Raw genomic sequence first — 16,243 nt, 5'->3', positions numbered from 1 at the left:
AACCAAAAGCCATCTAGTCCAGCTCTTCCATGTTCTGTACATTAAGGATGAGGAATCTGTGAGCCTCTGAATGTTGTTGAACTCTGGCTCCCATCAGCTTTAGCCAGAATGGCCAATGGTTAGAGATGATTATTAGTAGCAGAAGCAGTATTTTATTAGTTGGATTTCTTACCTGCCCTTCACCATAAAGTCAGGGAGACTTGAAAAATGGGAATGGATTGCCTTCAAGTCGATTCCCACTTATGGCGACCCTGTGAATAGGGTTTTCATGGTAAGCGGCATTCAGAGGTGGTTTACCATTGCCTCCCTCTGAGGCTGAAAGGTCGTGACTGGCCCAAGGTCACCCAGTGAGCTTCATGGCAGTGTGGGGATTCAAACCCTGGTCTCCCAGGTCATAGTCCAGCAATACAATATTAAAATCAGTTAAACTAATGTTGTTGTTATATGCCTTCCAGTCGATTATGACTTATGGCAATACAGCCAAAAGATTCATAGGGTTTTCATGGTAAGAGGTATTCAGAGGTGGTTTACTATTGCCTTCCTCTAAGCCTACGGCACCCAGTATCCCAGGTGGTCTCCCATCCAAGTACTAACCAGGCCTAACCCTGCTTAGCTTCTGAGATCAGATGGGATTGGGCGTGTTCAGAGTAGTATGGCCATAGTAAACCAGTGTACAATCAGAATAATAGGCTGGGTTCTAAAACAACAACAACAACAACTGATGTGGGCCTTACTAAACAAAATACCTTCACTGTCAAAAGGTCAGAACAAAAGAGCTGCATCTTCAGCATATGATGAAAGCTATACAGTGAAGGTGCCAGGCGGACCTCTGTGAGGAGGGAAGTCAACAACTTAGGGGCTGCCGCAGAGAATGCCCTTTCCTGGGCCACATGCACACCCTGGAACTTCTCAAGGTGATGGAACTACCAAGACGACGTGCTGATCTTAACACATGCTAGAGATGGAGGTGGTCTTTCAGATATTTATAGGGTTGTAATCAACATAGCGCCGAGGAAATCCTTGCGCAAGCAGATTGATTGGGTTCTCCCAATCCTCTAGAGCAGATTGGAGGACGGTGCAGGGCAAGGAGTGGGGGCAAAGTCCCATTGTTAGGGTTGCCATATTGCCCGGTTAGCCAGGTTTTACCCGGATTCTATGCATGCCACCTGGCGCCCGGCTAGCCCCTTAGGTGGCCCGGATTCTCAGCTTTAATTTTAAAAAAAATTAAGTTTCTCAGTGGTCCGGTTCTCGAGATATACATAAAAACGTCAGCCGCCCCCCGACTGTTAAATCTTTCTTTAAACAGTACTGTACTATAGCACTTCGTAGCTTTAACCCCGCCCATTCAGGATTGCAGCCAATCAGGGATTGTGTTTCAGTTTCATTGACCTGAGGCAGTGTCTAGAAAACAAAATGGTGGTTTCCCCCCCCGTTTATCTGAAAATCTCATAAATTGGGTAAGTATATACATTTCAGTTTCTTTTCCTCTTGTGTGCAGGAGTCAGATCCTGGGCAGTGTTTTCAAAACCTTCCCAATACTTGCTTTTGTGGGGGTAAAAGCATGCTAATCCCATATGCCCAGAGTAAATCCCATTGAATTCAATTGGACTTACTTTTGAGTAGACATGGTTATGAATGTGCTGAAAATCAATGGGACTTTGGAGTGAATGTAAAAAAGAATTGTGTTTGTGCCCTCTAGTCCTATTTTAAAGCAAGTAGGCAGGGCTTACTTAGGTATTACAGTTTTTATTCTGTAGGAAAGTAATACTGGTTTTTTTAAAAACTAATACTGATTTTTCTGCAATGACCAGCTGGTTTGACAATAAACTATTATATGGGCTGTATGTATTTATACATCTGCAGTGTGTGTGTGTGCGTGTGCGTGTAACACCCCTGTGAGGTAGGGTTGGAAACCAAGGCAGCTCACAACAAGAAATAAAGCCATTTAAAATCCAATAACCATAAAAACAAGTATAAACAGTTGCAAAACAGCGTAAAGTGGCATGATTCGGAATTTTGGGTTGTGTGAATGAAGTTGCTTATCACTTGAGGTTGCATTTCTGTCCCTGTTTGAGTAAGCCCCACTGAATACGCTGGGACTTGCTTCTGAATAAATAAACCTAGGATTGCACTATAAATATCTGTACAGTTTGTGTAAATAATAAATATATTTTATAGTCATGCTTATATAAATATTTCTTCATTTATCATATTTTTGGTTTTTGGTTAGGAATCCTGACTGGTTGTGAGATGCTTAGTTTTTTGCCTTACTCATAGGAATCTTCTTGTGGTTGGTATGGTATTACATTTAGGAAAGTGTTACCGCCTTCTGTGTTTTTTTTTCCTATTTGCATTTCACTTATCTTTAACCTCACTCCGTTACAGCTGTAGAAGCAACAGCAGCATATGCAAGATAATTAACTCCCATTAGTGATAAGAACAAGAATTTATAATTATTATTTCGATTAAAACAAGAGGCTTATCAATACTTTGAAGAGGACCAGATATTTATTTTCTTTCTGAGCCCAGGACTGGGTCTTTCATGATGCCTGGTTGGGGGGGGGGAGCAGGAGAGTAGTTGATAAGACAGACATCCTGGCATTGGTAATCTAATTAGCAAGGTATGTGTGGAATTGTTGCACACTTCCAGGCCCAGTTTCATTTTGAGTATGGAGGTGGAACCTGTGTAGATGTGGTTGATCAAAGGGAAAAGAAATTTTGAGTTAAGCAAAGCTCTGCTTTTATAAAACCTAAGAAACATACAAATACTCTGAATGTCTGAGTGCCTGCACCAGTGGAATACTGGAAGAACTTGTAAAACTTGCTGCAACAGTATTTACAACTGAGCATGTGCTGTGAAAGACTCCTTTTCCTAACATTTTGGCTTCTTGTTTTTCTCCACCCACCACATCTTTGAAATATATCGTATATGGTTAACCGTACTGCTGCCCTGACTTACTTTGTTTGTTGCTATTTTGTGTTTTTATTATGTTTTTATATTGATTGTGTATTTTTATTGTTTTTATTATATTTGTAAGCTGTGCTGAGCTCTGTTTTTAACAGCAAAAGGGCAGGATATAAATTCTCTTAATCAATCAATAAATACTCCATAGTGTTGGAAACTAGAGTCTAGGCATTTAAGGCTGAAAATGTTGCTTTTAAAAAAAAGATTTCTCACATCTTTTTGGTGGTAATTCCTAGGCACAAAAACAAAACAACTGGACAATCCAAATTTTAAAATGCAAATAATATGCAAATAATTTGCATAATACGAAAATAATTTGCATAATATGCAAATTAACCTGCCTGGATTTGTGGAACTGGACTATGGCAACCCTACCCATTGTGCAAGTGAAAGTCATTCCGCTTGTGCAGTTATTTAGTTGAATACCACTCATAAATCTGTGAAATAAATAAGGGCCCAAGCTGTTCTTTATAGAGCTCTGGTTTCCATAATGATATTCAGCTGTGTTTCCTCTACAACACATTATTAGCTACAGTTTTTTTGCCCCTGAATTGACTGTTTATATCCCCCCTCCCTGCTCCAACCTCAACCTCATGCTCTGATCTCTAAGGGAGATGACAGCTCCCCAATGCAGATGGCAGGGGAGTATCCTCATGTTGCTTGCTCAGAACCAAAATAAGTTTCCTGTCAATAGAAACTGTGCATTCTGGGCCTTTTGGTGATGTTGCTGGTGGTTGGCTTAAAAAATCAGCTGAACTCTCTGTAATGCAAAGGGTTTGGTGTTTGTTATATTTGGGGTTTTGTTGAGAAAAGTCAGAAAGTAATGGTTTTGCCTAATTTGAGCGTTGTATTTGTAGGCAATAAGGATGTTTCAGGAGATATAATGCCTTCAAATATAATACTCCAATTACGCAAAAGCATTACTTTCTGACTTTTTCAGCGAAACACGAAATAAAACACGCACCAATCCCTCTGCATTCTCGTTTAGAGACACTTAGGGTAGGGATTGGTGCTTGTGGCAAGAGGACTCTGTGTGATCAAATGAAAATGGACACAATCCTCCAATCTTATTTTTATTAAGATATTTAGTATCTCTGCAGGACTTGTTCTTGGGACCACTGTTGTTGTTATGTGCCTTCAAGTCGATTATGACTTATGTCGACCCTATGAATCAGCGACCTCCAATAGCATCTATTATAAACCACCCTGTTCAGATCTTGTAAGTTCTGTGGCTTCCTTTATGGAATCAATCCATCTCTTGTTTGGCCTTCCTATTTTTCTACTATTTTTCCCAGCATTGTTGTCTTTTCTAGTGAATCATGTCTTCTCATTATTTGTCCAAAGTACGACAAGCGCATTTTCATCATTTTAGCTTCTAATGATAGTTCTGGTTTAATTTGTTCTAACACCCAATTATTTGTCTTTTTCATGGTCCATGGTATGCACAAAGCTCTCCTCCAACACTACATTTCAAATGAGTTGACTTGGGACCTCTATGTTGTTTTACTTATTACATTTATACCCCACCCTTCCTCCCAGAAAGAGCCCAGGCCAGCAAACAAAAATGCTAAAAGCACTTTAAGATATCTTAAAAGCAAAAGACCTTAAAATATATTAAAACAAAACATATTTTCTCCCCCAAAAGCTTTAAAAACATCTTCAAAAGCAGTTCCAACACAGATGCAGACTGGGAGGTCTGTACTTAAAAGGCATGTTGAAAGAGGAAGGTCTTCCGTAGGTGCCAAAAAGATAACAGAGGTGGCGTCTGTCTAATATTTAAGGGGAGGGAATTCCAAAGGGTTGGTGCCTCTACAGTAAAGGTCCGTTTTCTATGTTGTGCAGAATGGACCTCCTGATAAGACGGCATCTGCGGGAGGCCCTCACCTGCAGACCTCAGTGATTGACTGGGTATATAAGGGGTAAGACTTTCTTTCAGGTATCCAGGTCCCAAGCTGTATAGGGTTTTGTACACCAAAACTAGAACCTTGAACTTGGCCCGGTAACAAATTTAAGCCTCTTTTAAAGGCACCAAGTGGGTGACCATGGGTGGGTGATTGACTAGGTATATAAGGGGTAAAATGATCTTTCAGGTATTATTAAATTTCTGGCCCATCCTTCCTCCCAAGGGGAGCCCAGAGCAGCAACTTCTTGTTCTTTATTGGCTGATGTATGAAAATGAACTGATAGTGGCCCTGCCATGAGCCACATGTGGCCCCTTGAATGATGGCATATTGGCCCTTGGCTGCCATCCTCTAGAGGCAAAAGAAAGCCTGGATCAACCGGATATGTAGGGCTGTTTCCCAATGAGTGTTTATTGGGAGATTCATGCTCTTCATGCATGCATGCAAGTTTTTCACAGTGTTCATGTGATGTCATTGTCATTAAAATGCCAGCACGTATTCCCCCTTTTAATCTGAATTTTGAGGGGAAATCAGATAAGAAACAGAGGGAGAGAGAGACAACAACCTGTTTGCAATATCTGAATGGCCTGTTTTGTAAATTACATATCCACCTGAAAGCACCCCAGGAATGGAACTGGGGATGAGAATGACAGCCTTGTCTTCCTTTGGCATGGCCTTATCAGAGTGGCCCCTCTGACGTAACTAGTTGTAAGCAGAGTTCATCAGCATTCCGCCTTTTGGAGACATCTGTGCCTCTCCAAAGCCCAGCATCTTTCTGACCTCCTGCATGCAAAAGCTGGAGATGGTCTCCATGATTTATTTTACTAATTAATGATTTTCAAGCTCATTTCTGTGTGTGTGTCTGATATATAGATTTTTGTAAACTGCTTAGAGGTCTTACTACAATCAAGTGGTATATTAAACACTGAAAAATAATAAATATTAACTTTTTTTTTAAAAAAAAGGTTGTTGAAATTGTTAGTGGAAGATGTGTGCTGTTAACTCACAGCCCTGTTGATTGAGTTTTGACTTCTTACCAGTTCACCTGGGCTGATCAGCGGAAATTTTATTTAATTGATTTACTGAGGACATCAGTTAACAGTTGATGCCCTAATGTATTTATTTATTGTATTTATATACCGCCCCATAGCCGAAGCTCTCTGGGCAGTTTACAGCAACTAAAAACATTAAAACAAATACACAAATTTAAAAACACATCTTTTAAAAACAATTTAAAACACAATTTAAAAATTTAAAACAATTTAAAATGCCTGGGAGAAGAGGAAAGTCTTGACCTGGTGCCGAAAAGATAACAGTGTTGATGCCAGGCTCACCTCGTCAGAGAGGTAATACCAATATCTGCTAGTACATTCTAGAGTAAGGGTGGAAAACCTTTGGGCCTCCAGATGTTTCTGGACTATAATTCCAATAATCCCTGGTCAGTGGCCATGCTTGCTGGGGCTGATGGGAATTGCAGTTCAGCGACATCTGGAGGGCCAAAGGCCCCCCACACCTGTTTAAGGGGAAGCACATCCATCAATGTTGGCTGTAGAGACCACCTGGACCCTCCCTTCCTCCTCTCTGTTTCAATGCTTGGTGAACCGCTTCAGTGGACTCTAAAGCCAGATCATAGAAGGGAAGGGAAGAGCCTTCAGTCCAGAAAATATTTGACATTTGAAACTTATTTTGAAGGCACTGTGACCTCCAGGCGAAGTTTCAGTGCTGTCCAACTCCTAGATTTCCTGTTTGAATTTTTAAATAGTAACACTTGAACTGGATAATCACAGGGTGCGCATCTTTGTGCCGGCTTCTGAGTGCCAATAATAAAACCAGTCTCTTTAAATTTAAAAAAGCCCCATGCAGTGTTTCAAGTGGTGTTTTATGTTTCAGATTCTCATTTGGAGACTAAAAAGGCAGCACTTGCATTGGCAGACTTTATTAAGGGCCTTTTTATTCCTCACTCTTCACCATCCAAAGATAATAATGAATCTGGGCTTGTCTTCCCTTCTACTCCGACCCCCACCTCTGAACCCACAGGGGACTCTTGTTGCTCTGGGCTGTGCGTTTTTAGCAGGAATAAAACCTCCTTGATGCTAAGAAGGTGCAACTACCGGTTCCAGAGAATGTTTCCCTCTTCTGGAGCCCCAAAGGGAAAGTTAACGTTTTAAAGTGTTAAAACTTAGAATGTAGGGGGCAGAACTAGGATTGGCTTTCTCTGTGTTGCTTTTGCTGCAAAGTACATTTTAAAATGCAAGCTGCATTTCAAAGTAAGTGCAATAACGGAAGCTTCCCTAATATAATATATCATATCATAGTATAATATAATATCAGAGCTTGGAAAAGTTACTTTTTTTGAACTACAACTCCCATCAGCCCAATCCAGTGCCCATGCTGGCTGGGGCTTATGGGAGTTGTAGTTTAAAAGAGTAACATTTCCAAGTTCTGTATAACATACACTCTTCCCTTCCTTGACAAGGCAACTTAGATGAGATGGTTTTTAACAAAGAAGGGGAGCAACATACAGAATGTTGGGGAAATAGTGCTGTTGGTTAATCTTGTTTGTTTTAATGCTTGGGGCTAATTTAAATGTTGTGACTTCCTCCATTGGTCCAATTGGAAAGGGGCAAAGTGTTCGGCCCATTAAGGCCAATGTATTATTTGACATTTAAGAGCCAAAGGCCCACCAAGTCCAGCATCCTGGCCAAACCGATGCCACTTCTGGGTAGCCAGCAAGCAAAACTTGAGCACAACCACACTCTCCCCACCTGCGATTCCCAGCAACCGACATTAGGAGGCGTATCGCCTTTGACAATAGAAGCAGTTCACAATCGCCACTGATAACTTTATTCTCTATAAATTTGTCTAAGTTACTATGAAAGCCATCTGAGTTGGTGACCATTACTGTGTCTTGAGGGAGTGAATTTGTTGTTGAATTAGGTGCTTTGTGAAGAAACACCTTTTATTACTATTTTAGGGCTGTCCTGAATCGATAAACATTCACACCATTGGATTGGTGAACTAGTACCATTGGGTTCTACTTTTATAAGAGACGGAAAAAAACATCTCTGTTCGCTTTCTCCATACCGTGCATACTTGTGTTTTTGTTGTTATGTGCTTTCAAGTTGATTTCGACTTATGGCGACCCTATGAATCAGCGACCTCCAACAGCATCTGTCATGAACCACCCCATTCAGATCTTGTAAGTTCAGGTCTGTGGCTTCCTTGATGGAATCAGTCCATCCCTTGTTTGGCCTTCCTCTTTTTCTACTCCCTTCAGTTTTTCCCAGCATTATTGTCTTTTCTAGTGAATAAGGTCTTCTCATTATGTGTCCAAAGTGTGATAACTTCAGGTTCATCATTTTAGCTTCTAGTGATTGTTGTTATGTGACTACAAGTCAATTATGACTTATGGCAACCCTATGAATCAGTGACCTCCAATAACATCTGTCATGAACCACCCTGTTCAGATCTTGTAAGTTCAGGTCTGTGGCTTCCTTTATGGAATCAGTCCATCTTTTGCATATTTGTGTACATCTCTATAATGTCCCCCTTACTTACTTTTTTCTCTAAATTCTAACCTTTCCTTATAGGTGGGTGTTTCCAGTCTCTTGCTCAATTTGCCTGCTCTTTTCAGAACCTTTTCCATCTCTACCGTACCCTTTTTGAGGTGAGCCGTCAAGAACTGTTCACAGTATCCTAACCATGCAGTCATTTCTCTTGGACGTGCATGGGCTGAAGCTGGGTTCAGGTGCAGGGTTGTGCACACGAGCCCCGTCCCCGGCATCTTTGCATGTGCTGCCTCATCCATGAGCTTCCTCGTGTTGAGTGGGGAAGGTCTGTGGGGCTTTTATCCATGTTCACATGGACACATGTAGAACCTGCTCACTGATCAGCAATTCTGATAAAGCAGGGTCCTCAGTTACATGAGGCATTCTGTGTGTGTTCAAGTGCTCTCAGGTAAAAGCCTCCTGGAGGTCTTGCCCGCTTCACATGGGGACTGAGTGAATAGGGGCAATGCACACTGGGACGTTGGGGATGGCTTGGGCGCACCACCCCTTCTGTGTGGCAGCACCTACCCTCTGGAACTCCCTGCCCATTGATATTAAGTAAGCGCCTTTGCTGTTTTGTTTTTCACTGCCTGCTAAAAACCTTTTTTATTTAGACAGGCCTACCCAAGTACGTACATTTGACATGTATTTTAACATGCAATTTTATTTTATTTTATCATTTTTTTTTAAACTGCTGATTTTACTTCTGTTTTAAATTATTTTTAACATCTGATTTTATCTATATTTTAAGTGTATATTTTATATTGTTTTATGTATACCACTTAGGGTTTTTGATGATTAAGTGGTATATAAATCCCCTTGAATAAATAAATAAAACCCTACTCCTTTGCATAGTTTTAGCTCATGCATGTTCAGGCATATATCTGGAGACGCCTCCTGTTTGCAAAAGTTGACCAAAGTTACTATGGGTGCGTGTGGTCACATCCACACCATGCATTTAAAGCACATGCCTTGCCCTAAAGAATCCTGGGAGCTGTAGTTCACCCTTCAAAGTGCTACAATTCCCAGGATCCTTAATGAACTACAGTTCCCACAGAAGGGATTCTGAGGAACTGAGACAAATAGTGGTAACAAGAGAGGAAGTTCTAGGCTTAATGGACAATATAAAAACTGACAAATCACCGGGCCCGGATGGCATCCACCCGAGAGTTCTCAAAGAACTCAAATGTGAAATTTCTGATCTGCTAACTAAAATATGTAACTTGTCCCTCGGGTCCTCCTCCGTGCCTGAGGACTGGAAAGTGGCAAATGTAACGCCAATCTTCAAAAAGGGATCCAGAGGGGATCCCGGAAATTACAGGCCAGTTAGCTTAACTTCTGTCCCTGGAAAACTGGTAGAAAGTATGATTAAAGCTAGATTAACTAAGCACATAGAAGAACAAGCCTTGCTGAAGCAGAGCCAGCATGGCTTCTGCAAGGGAAAGTCCTGTCTCAGTAACCTATTAGAATTCTTTGAGAGTGTCAACAAGCATATAGATAGAGGTGATCCAGTGGACATAGTGTACTTGGACTTTCAAAAAGCTTTTGACAAGGTACCTCACCAAAGACTTCTGAGGAAGCTTAGCAGTCATGGAATAAGAGGAGAGGCCCTCTTGTGGATAAGGAATTGGTTAAGAAGCAGAAAGCAGAGAGTAGGAATCAACGGACAGTTCTCCCAATGGAGGGCTGTAGAAAGTGGAGTCCCTCAAGGATCGGTATTGGGACCTGTACTTTTCAACTTGTTCATTAAGGACCTAGAATTAGGAGTGAGCAGTGAAGTGGCCAAGTTTGCTGACGACACTAAATTGTTCAGGGTTGTTAAAACAAAAAGGGATTGCGAAGAGCTCCAAAAAGACCTCTCCAAACTGAGTGAATGGGTGGGAAAATGGCAAATGCAATTCAATATAAACAAGTGTAAAATTATGCATATTGGAGCACAAAATCTGAATTTCACATATACGCTCATGGGGTCTGAACTGGCGGTGACTGACCAGGAGAGAGACCTCGGGGTTGTAGTGGACAGCACGATGAAAATGTCGACCCAGTGTGCGGCAGCTGTGAAAAAGGCAAATTCCATGCTAGCGATAATTAGGAAATGTATTGAAAATAAAACAGCCGATATCATAATGCCGTTGTATAAATCTATGGTGCGGCCGCATTTGGAATACTGTGTACAGTTCTGGTCGCCTCATCTCAAAAAGGATATTCTAGAGTTGGAAAAGGTTCAGAAGAGGGCAACCAGAATGATCAAGGGGATGGAGCGACTCCCTTACGAGGAAAGGTTGCAGCATTTGGGGCTTTTTAGTTTAGAGAAAAGGCGGGTCAGAGGAGACATGATAGAAGTGTATAAAATTATGCATGGCATTGAGAAAGTGGATAGAGAAAAGTTCTTCTCCCTCTCTCATAATACTAGAACTCGTGGACATTCAAAGAAGCTGAATGTTGGAAGATTCAGGACAGACAAAAGGAAGTACTTCTTTACTCAGCGCATAGTTAAACTATGGAATTTGCTCCCACAAGATGCAGTAATGGCCACCAGCTTGGATGGCTTTAAAAGAAGATTAGACAAATTCATGGAGGACAGGGCTATCAATGGCTACTAGCCATGATGGCTGTGCTTGCCACCCTAGTCAGAGGCAGCATGCTTCTGAAAACCAGTTGCCGGAAGCCTCAGGAGGGGAGAGTGTTCTTGCACTCAGGTCCTGCTTGTGGGCTTCCCCCAGGCACCTGGTTGGCTACTGTGAGAACAGGATGCTGGACTAGATGGGCCACTGGCCTGATCCAGCAGGCTCTTCTTACGTTCTTTGGGGAAAATCACATGCTTTAAATGTATGGTGTGGATGTAACTGAGAGAGAGAATGTTCATGTGTGAGAATGGGGTGTGCATGTTTTGGCACTGCCCACTTTGAGTTTTGTCCATGCAAACTTACAAGTACATAGCCCCTCAACCGCTTTTCCTCAAGGAAATTCAGCCCTTGGAGAAGAAAAAATGCACCTCAATACAGCGTGAATAAATTCAAGACTGGCTCCAGATTTAGGGATTCCCACAGCAAGATATCCGTTGGTGCTTTCCCCTGTAAGCCCCTGTGGCCGCTGGTTTATCTGGGCATCAGCAGCTGCACCTGGGAAGCCACCTGCTCTGTTAAACTTCCCATAATGCTTTAGGGTGCCCAATGTAGTGTTGATCCAGTGGTACGTCAGGTGCTTTGGAGCCTTGTGGGGTGACTCCTCACCTGCTGATATCCAGATAAGTTATCGGGCAGGTGAGCTGAGCAGGCATTGGGGTCCCAGTGCACGTGGTCCACGTGAACTTCCTAAGAGCGCAGGGTTTTGTCATTGGACCTGGGTGCACTCATATGGGCATTACCTGTATAGCTTTATATTTCAGGTTTAGTTGAAACTCAGCTATTTGGACCGTATAGATATACAACTGGTTTGCACAAATGTGTGGCTTGTCACCGAATGACTGGCTACTGATTGTGTGAATGAGCTTTGTGGAAAATGCTGTATTTTAAAATTATTGTAACTCGTCCTGGGGGCTCTGGGTGAAGGGCAGGTAATAGATGATGATAATGATGGTGTTGTATTTGCAGTGGCATCAGGGAACGCAAGAGTCCCATCCGTAGAGTTGCCTGTGATGGGTCATTTCCAACATGCCAATCATGTGTGTACATTGCAGTTGTCAGGTAGCAGTTGTCAGGTCGCAGCTGCGCAGGGATGAACTCAGCCTATAAAAGCAATTCCTGTAGTAACGACACCATACCACCTAAGCCAGCTTTCACTGCCCTGGTGCCCTATAGATGGACTACAACTCCCATCAGCCCCAGGAGTTACTTCCTGGAACTGCCTTCCCCAACCCGGTGCCCTCCAGCTCCCATCAGTTATGGTGGCTGAAGGTGTTGGGAGCTGTAGTCCAAAGCCTCTGGAGGACACCAAGTTGGCGACGGGTGCCCAGAGCGGTCACAGAGCTGTAGTAGAGATGGCTATATCACAGTTTCATCTTAACTCAGCTTACTGTTTTCCGCACTTCACTTTCAACATTAAATCATCCCTCACTATTTAAATAATGGAAACTCACTTTACTTGCCAAGTTTTGGGGTTTTGTTGCTGCTTCTGTTGCTCTGAGAGCTAATTCTTTTCCTCACCCCCACATCCCCCACCCCAAAAGAACTGGAAACACCACACAGCGGCTGTACACAGAGCAGAATGGAAAAGTTCACATTTTATTGTGCCTCTGATTCATACTTTCCAGATACAACCATTTCAGCCACAGGTTGTAATCTAGTACACTAGTAGTTAAAATAAAATAAAATAAAATAATGAATGCTTATTAAGGAACCTCTATTTTTAAGCGAGGAGGGAGTGAAAATATGATCCCACCTCAAGGCACCTTTCAGTAACATGATTAAATTGCAAAATATGAAGGAGCTCTTTTGAAGGAGGAGGACCTATGTCCTAAGGCTCTGCTGCCAGTCAGAGCAGGTCATCCTTCCCCAGGCTAGGGCCCTCCAGATGTTTTCTACCCTCCTCTCATCACTCTTCTGTAGACATCGTAGATCTATATTCTTTCCGAGCCTGTAGATCTGTGATGTTGTAGATTTCATAGATTTATATACGGAATTATGTAGATTTATAGATCTATAGCTGGGAACATTTTGGGTAAATTAAAATGGTTAGCTGACACCAGAATTGAGAGCCACGCTTTGCTCAGTGGCATGGCTACCCGCCTGCCACTGGAACAGCCATCCGTGGGCCCAGCAGGGAGGGTGGTATGTAGCAGCGTGGCCTGGTCAAAAGCACTTCAGGGGTCCTTGGCCGGTGCCTGACTGCTGACCACCGGTATCAGACCTGGTTCTGAACCAGATTGGGATGCAGGGTGGGCAACCAACAAGGGAGCCCAGAATCTGATCTTTCATTTAAAAAAAAAAAGTCAGTCTGTAAGCTGTCCTAGAAAGAATTTTATGGAGTAAAATGTGCCAGGTACCATTCTAAGTGATTTCTGTGAAATGAGCCAGTCTGGCCGCTCCTGCCTGTCCATGTTATTAGCCAATGAGTGAAGTCAGAGCTCTGATTGACAAGCAAGTTGTTTGGACACCAGCCAATAGGAATCCTTGGGATCCTAAAGAGCTGCTGTTTGCCCTTTTCCTTACTGTAGTGCACTTTTCCTGTTTCTGCCTGTTTCCCCTGGTCCTTGGAATCTCCATAGTTTGCCCTTCCTTTTCCAGAGCAACCAGGACGCATCTTTCCTGTGCTGAGTTCATCTGAGATCAAGTAGTTCCCAGAAATTACTTTATGCAAATACAACTACATAGTAAGTGTTAGTGAATGTAAAAGAATCTCGCCCCCCCCCCAACAGCAAATGCAGTAGTATAATAGCAAATTCAGAAGTTTAAGGGCCCTTCGTAACTCACAGCCACACACCCTTCTATGACTATAAGACCTTCTAAGATTATAATCTGGCCAAGCTTGAATATGCTTTAATTTGGATTCCTGCATTGAGCAGGCGGTTGGACTCGATGGCCTTATAGGCCCCTTCCAACTCTATGATTCTATGAATACTGCTTTCTGCTTCTCTGTCACTGTCACCATTGGACTGCCCTTTCTCACTATCGGAGATATTGCCTGAATGACTGAATTCAGTGCCTCGTGCTGCTCGATGATGTAGATGGGATGCTATAATCCAGATTCACTGTCTCTTCTTCTGCAGTTACAGAATTCTTACTCTGTACAACTTGGCTTTTTGAAGTAGGAACTAATAGGAACTGCTTTCATTCTGATTGGCAACAGGAAACAACAAGGAACTGTTAGAAGACTCTTCTCAGTAGCTAACTCCCTCCCCTTTCATGCGGATTGGTTCATAGGATGGTGGAGACATAGGGACCCTGCTAGGACCTGGTTCCCAAAAAAGTAAGGGGTGTAAGACCCCCCCCCGAGACCCTGGACGACTGTACCCCTGGGCAAATGTAAAAACTTTGCAAAGAGATTTAGGCATGGTACCTTTAACAGCTATATGGTAAGCAGAAACTCAACAGGCCAAGCATTTTCTAGTATGGAAATACAATTATGAGAAAAGCTTCACCATGACTACTCTCTAACTTGGTGTTATGCTGTGCGTGCCCCCCCTCCCCCCAACGGCAGCTATTTTGTGACTGGCGACCTTAGCACTCTCTCAACATTTGAAATGTGCCCTCTGATCTGAAAAGCTTAGTGACCCCTGAGATAAAACTTCTGTAGAGAAGTGGGTGGGACATAAAAGATGCAGTGCCCAAGTGGGTTAGGACTTCAGTTTTTTTAAAACAAAAACACGCCTGTCCTGAATCAAGAGTGTTATGGCATCTTAAAGCAAGGGTGAGGAACCTTTTTCATCCCAAGGGCCACATTCCCTTCTGTGCTGCCTTCTGAGGGCCATGTCCCAGTGGTGGGCAGGGCCGGAAGAAAAAGCAGGTGGAACAATGAAAGTAAATATTACCTTTGTATAGGTAATATCCTTGCACGCACTCACACGCCCTTCTCTATCCTCCATCCTGGCAACCAAGAGGCATTAGCAGAGTTCAGTGACACGTTCTGTTATGATTATATCCTGCCCTTCCTCCCAGTAGGAGCCAGGCCTGCGGAGTCAGTACACCAAACCTTCGACTCCTACTCCTCTATTTTTCTACTGTCTGACTCCGAGTCGGAAGTAATGAGTGGGGTACCACAGGGCTCGGTCCTGGGCCCAGTGCTTTTCAACATTTTTTATTAACGACTTGGATGAGGAGGTACAAAGCATGCTTATCAAATTTGCAGATGATACAAAGTTGGGGGGCCATAGCTAATACTATGGAAGACAGAAACAAAATTCAAAGGGACCTTGATAGGCTGGAGCATGGGGCTGAAAACAACAGAATGAAATTCAATTATTATTATTATTATTTGTTCCATTTTTATACTGCCCCACTAGCATAGCTCTCTGGGCGGTGTACAACAAAGCAGTACAAATATATACAGTAAAATCCAATAATAACATACAACAAAAATACAAAGATACAAAAAGCTAAAAACAATTATAACACATTTTAAAACTGAATTAAGTTAGATTAAAAAGCCTTAGAAAAGAGGAAGGTTTTAACTTGGCACCGAAAGGATAACAATGTCAGCGCCAAGCACACCTCATCGGGGAGACTATTCCACAGTTCGGGGGCCACCACTGAAAAGGCCCTAGTTCTTGTTACCACCCTCCGAGCCTCTCTGTGAGTCGGAACTCGGAGGAGGGCCTTCGATGCAGAATGCAGTGTACGGGCAGGTTCGTATCGGGAGAGGCGTTCCAACAGCTATTGTGGTCCTGCGCCGTATAAGGCTTTATAGGTCAAAACCAGCACTTTGAATCTGGCCCGGAAGCAAATTGGAAGCCAGTGCAGGCGGGCCAGAACAGGTGTTATATGTTCGAACCGTTTGGTCCTCGTTATCAGTCTGGCCGCCGCGTTTTGCACAAGCTGTAGCTTCCGAACTGTCTTCAGAGGCAGCCCTACGTAGAGCGCATTGCAGTAATCCAGTCGCGAGGTTACCAGAGCATGTACAACTGATGTGAGGTCCTCCCTACTCAGATAGGGACGTAGCTGGGCTACCAACCGAAGATGGTAGAACGCATTCCGTGCCACCAAGGCTACTTGAGCCTCCAGTGATAGGGAAGGATCTAAAAGAACTCCCAGACTACGAACCCGCTCTTTTAGGGGGAGTGTAACCCTGTCCAGGACAGGGTATATATCCACCATCCGATCAGAGAAACCCCGCACCAACAGCATCTCAGTCTTGTCTGGATTGAGCCTCAGTTTGTTAGCTCTCATCCAGTC

At 43.0% G+C, this 16,243-nt stretch overlaps 2 protein-coding genes and 1 pseudogene across 6 annotated transcripts in view; 1 reads left to right on the top strand and 2 right to left on the bottom strand.

The window, feature by feature from the left end:
• GMFB (glia maturation factor beta) overlaps window positions 1–16,243 on the bottom strand; it is a 510,168-nt gene that overhangs the window by 113,868 nt on the left and 380,057 nt on the right. The gene's annotated exons all lie outside the window — the stretch shown is intronic.
• The window catches only part of SAMD4A (sterile alpha motif domain containing 4A), a 188,955-nt gene that overhangs the window by 42,914 nt on the left and 129,798 nt on the right, over window positions 1–16,243 (top strand). The gene's annotated exons all lie outside the window — the stretch shown is intronic.
• LOC133378486 (5S ribosomal RNA) lies at window positions 547–664 on the bottom strand (annotated as a pseudogene).

Source organism: Rhineura floridana, chromosome 2, assembly GCF_030035675.1.
Source record: "Rhineura floridana isolate rRhiFlo1 chromosome 2, rRhiFlo1.hap2, whole genome shotgun sequence".
NCBI lineage: Eukaryota > Metazoa > Chordata > Lepidosauria > Squamata > Rhineuridae > Rhineura > Rhineura floridana.
Note: the sequence above shows the minus strand (reverse complement) of the source record. Positions and strands in the feature narration are given on the sequence as shown.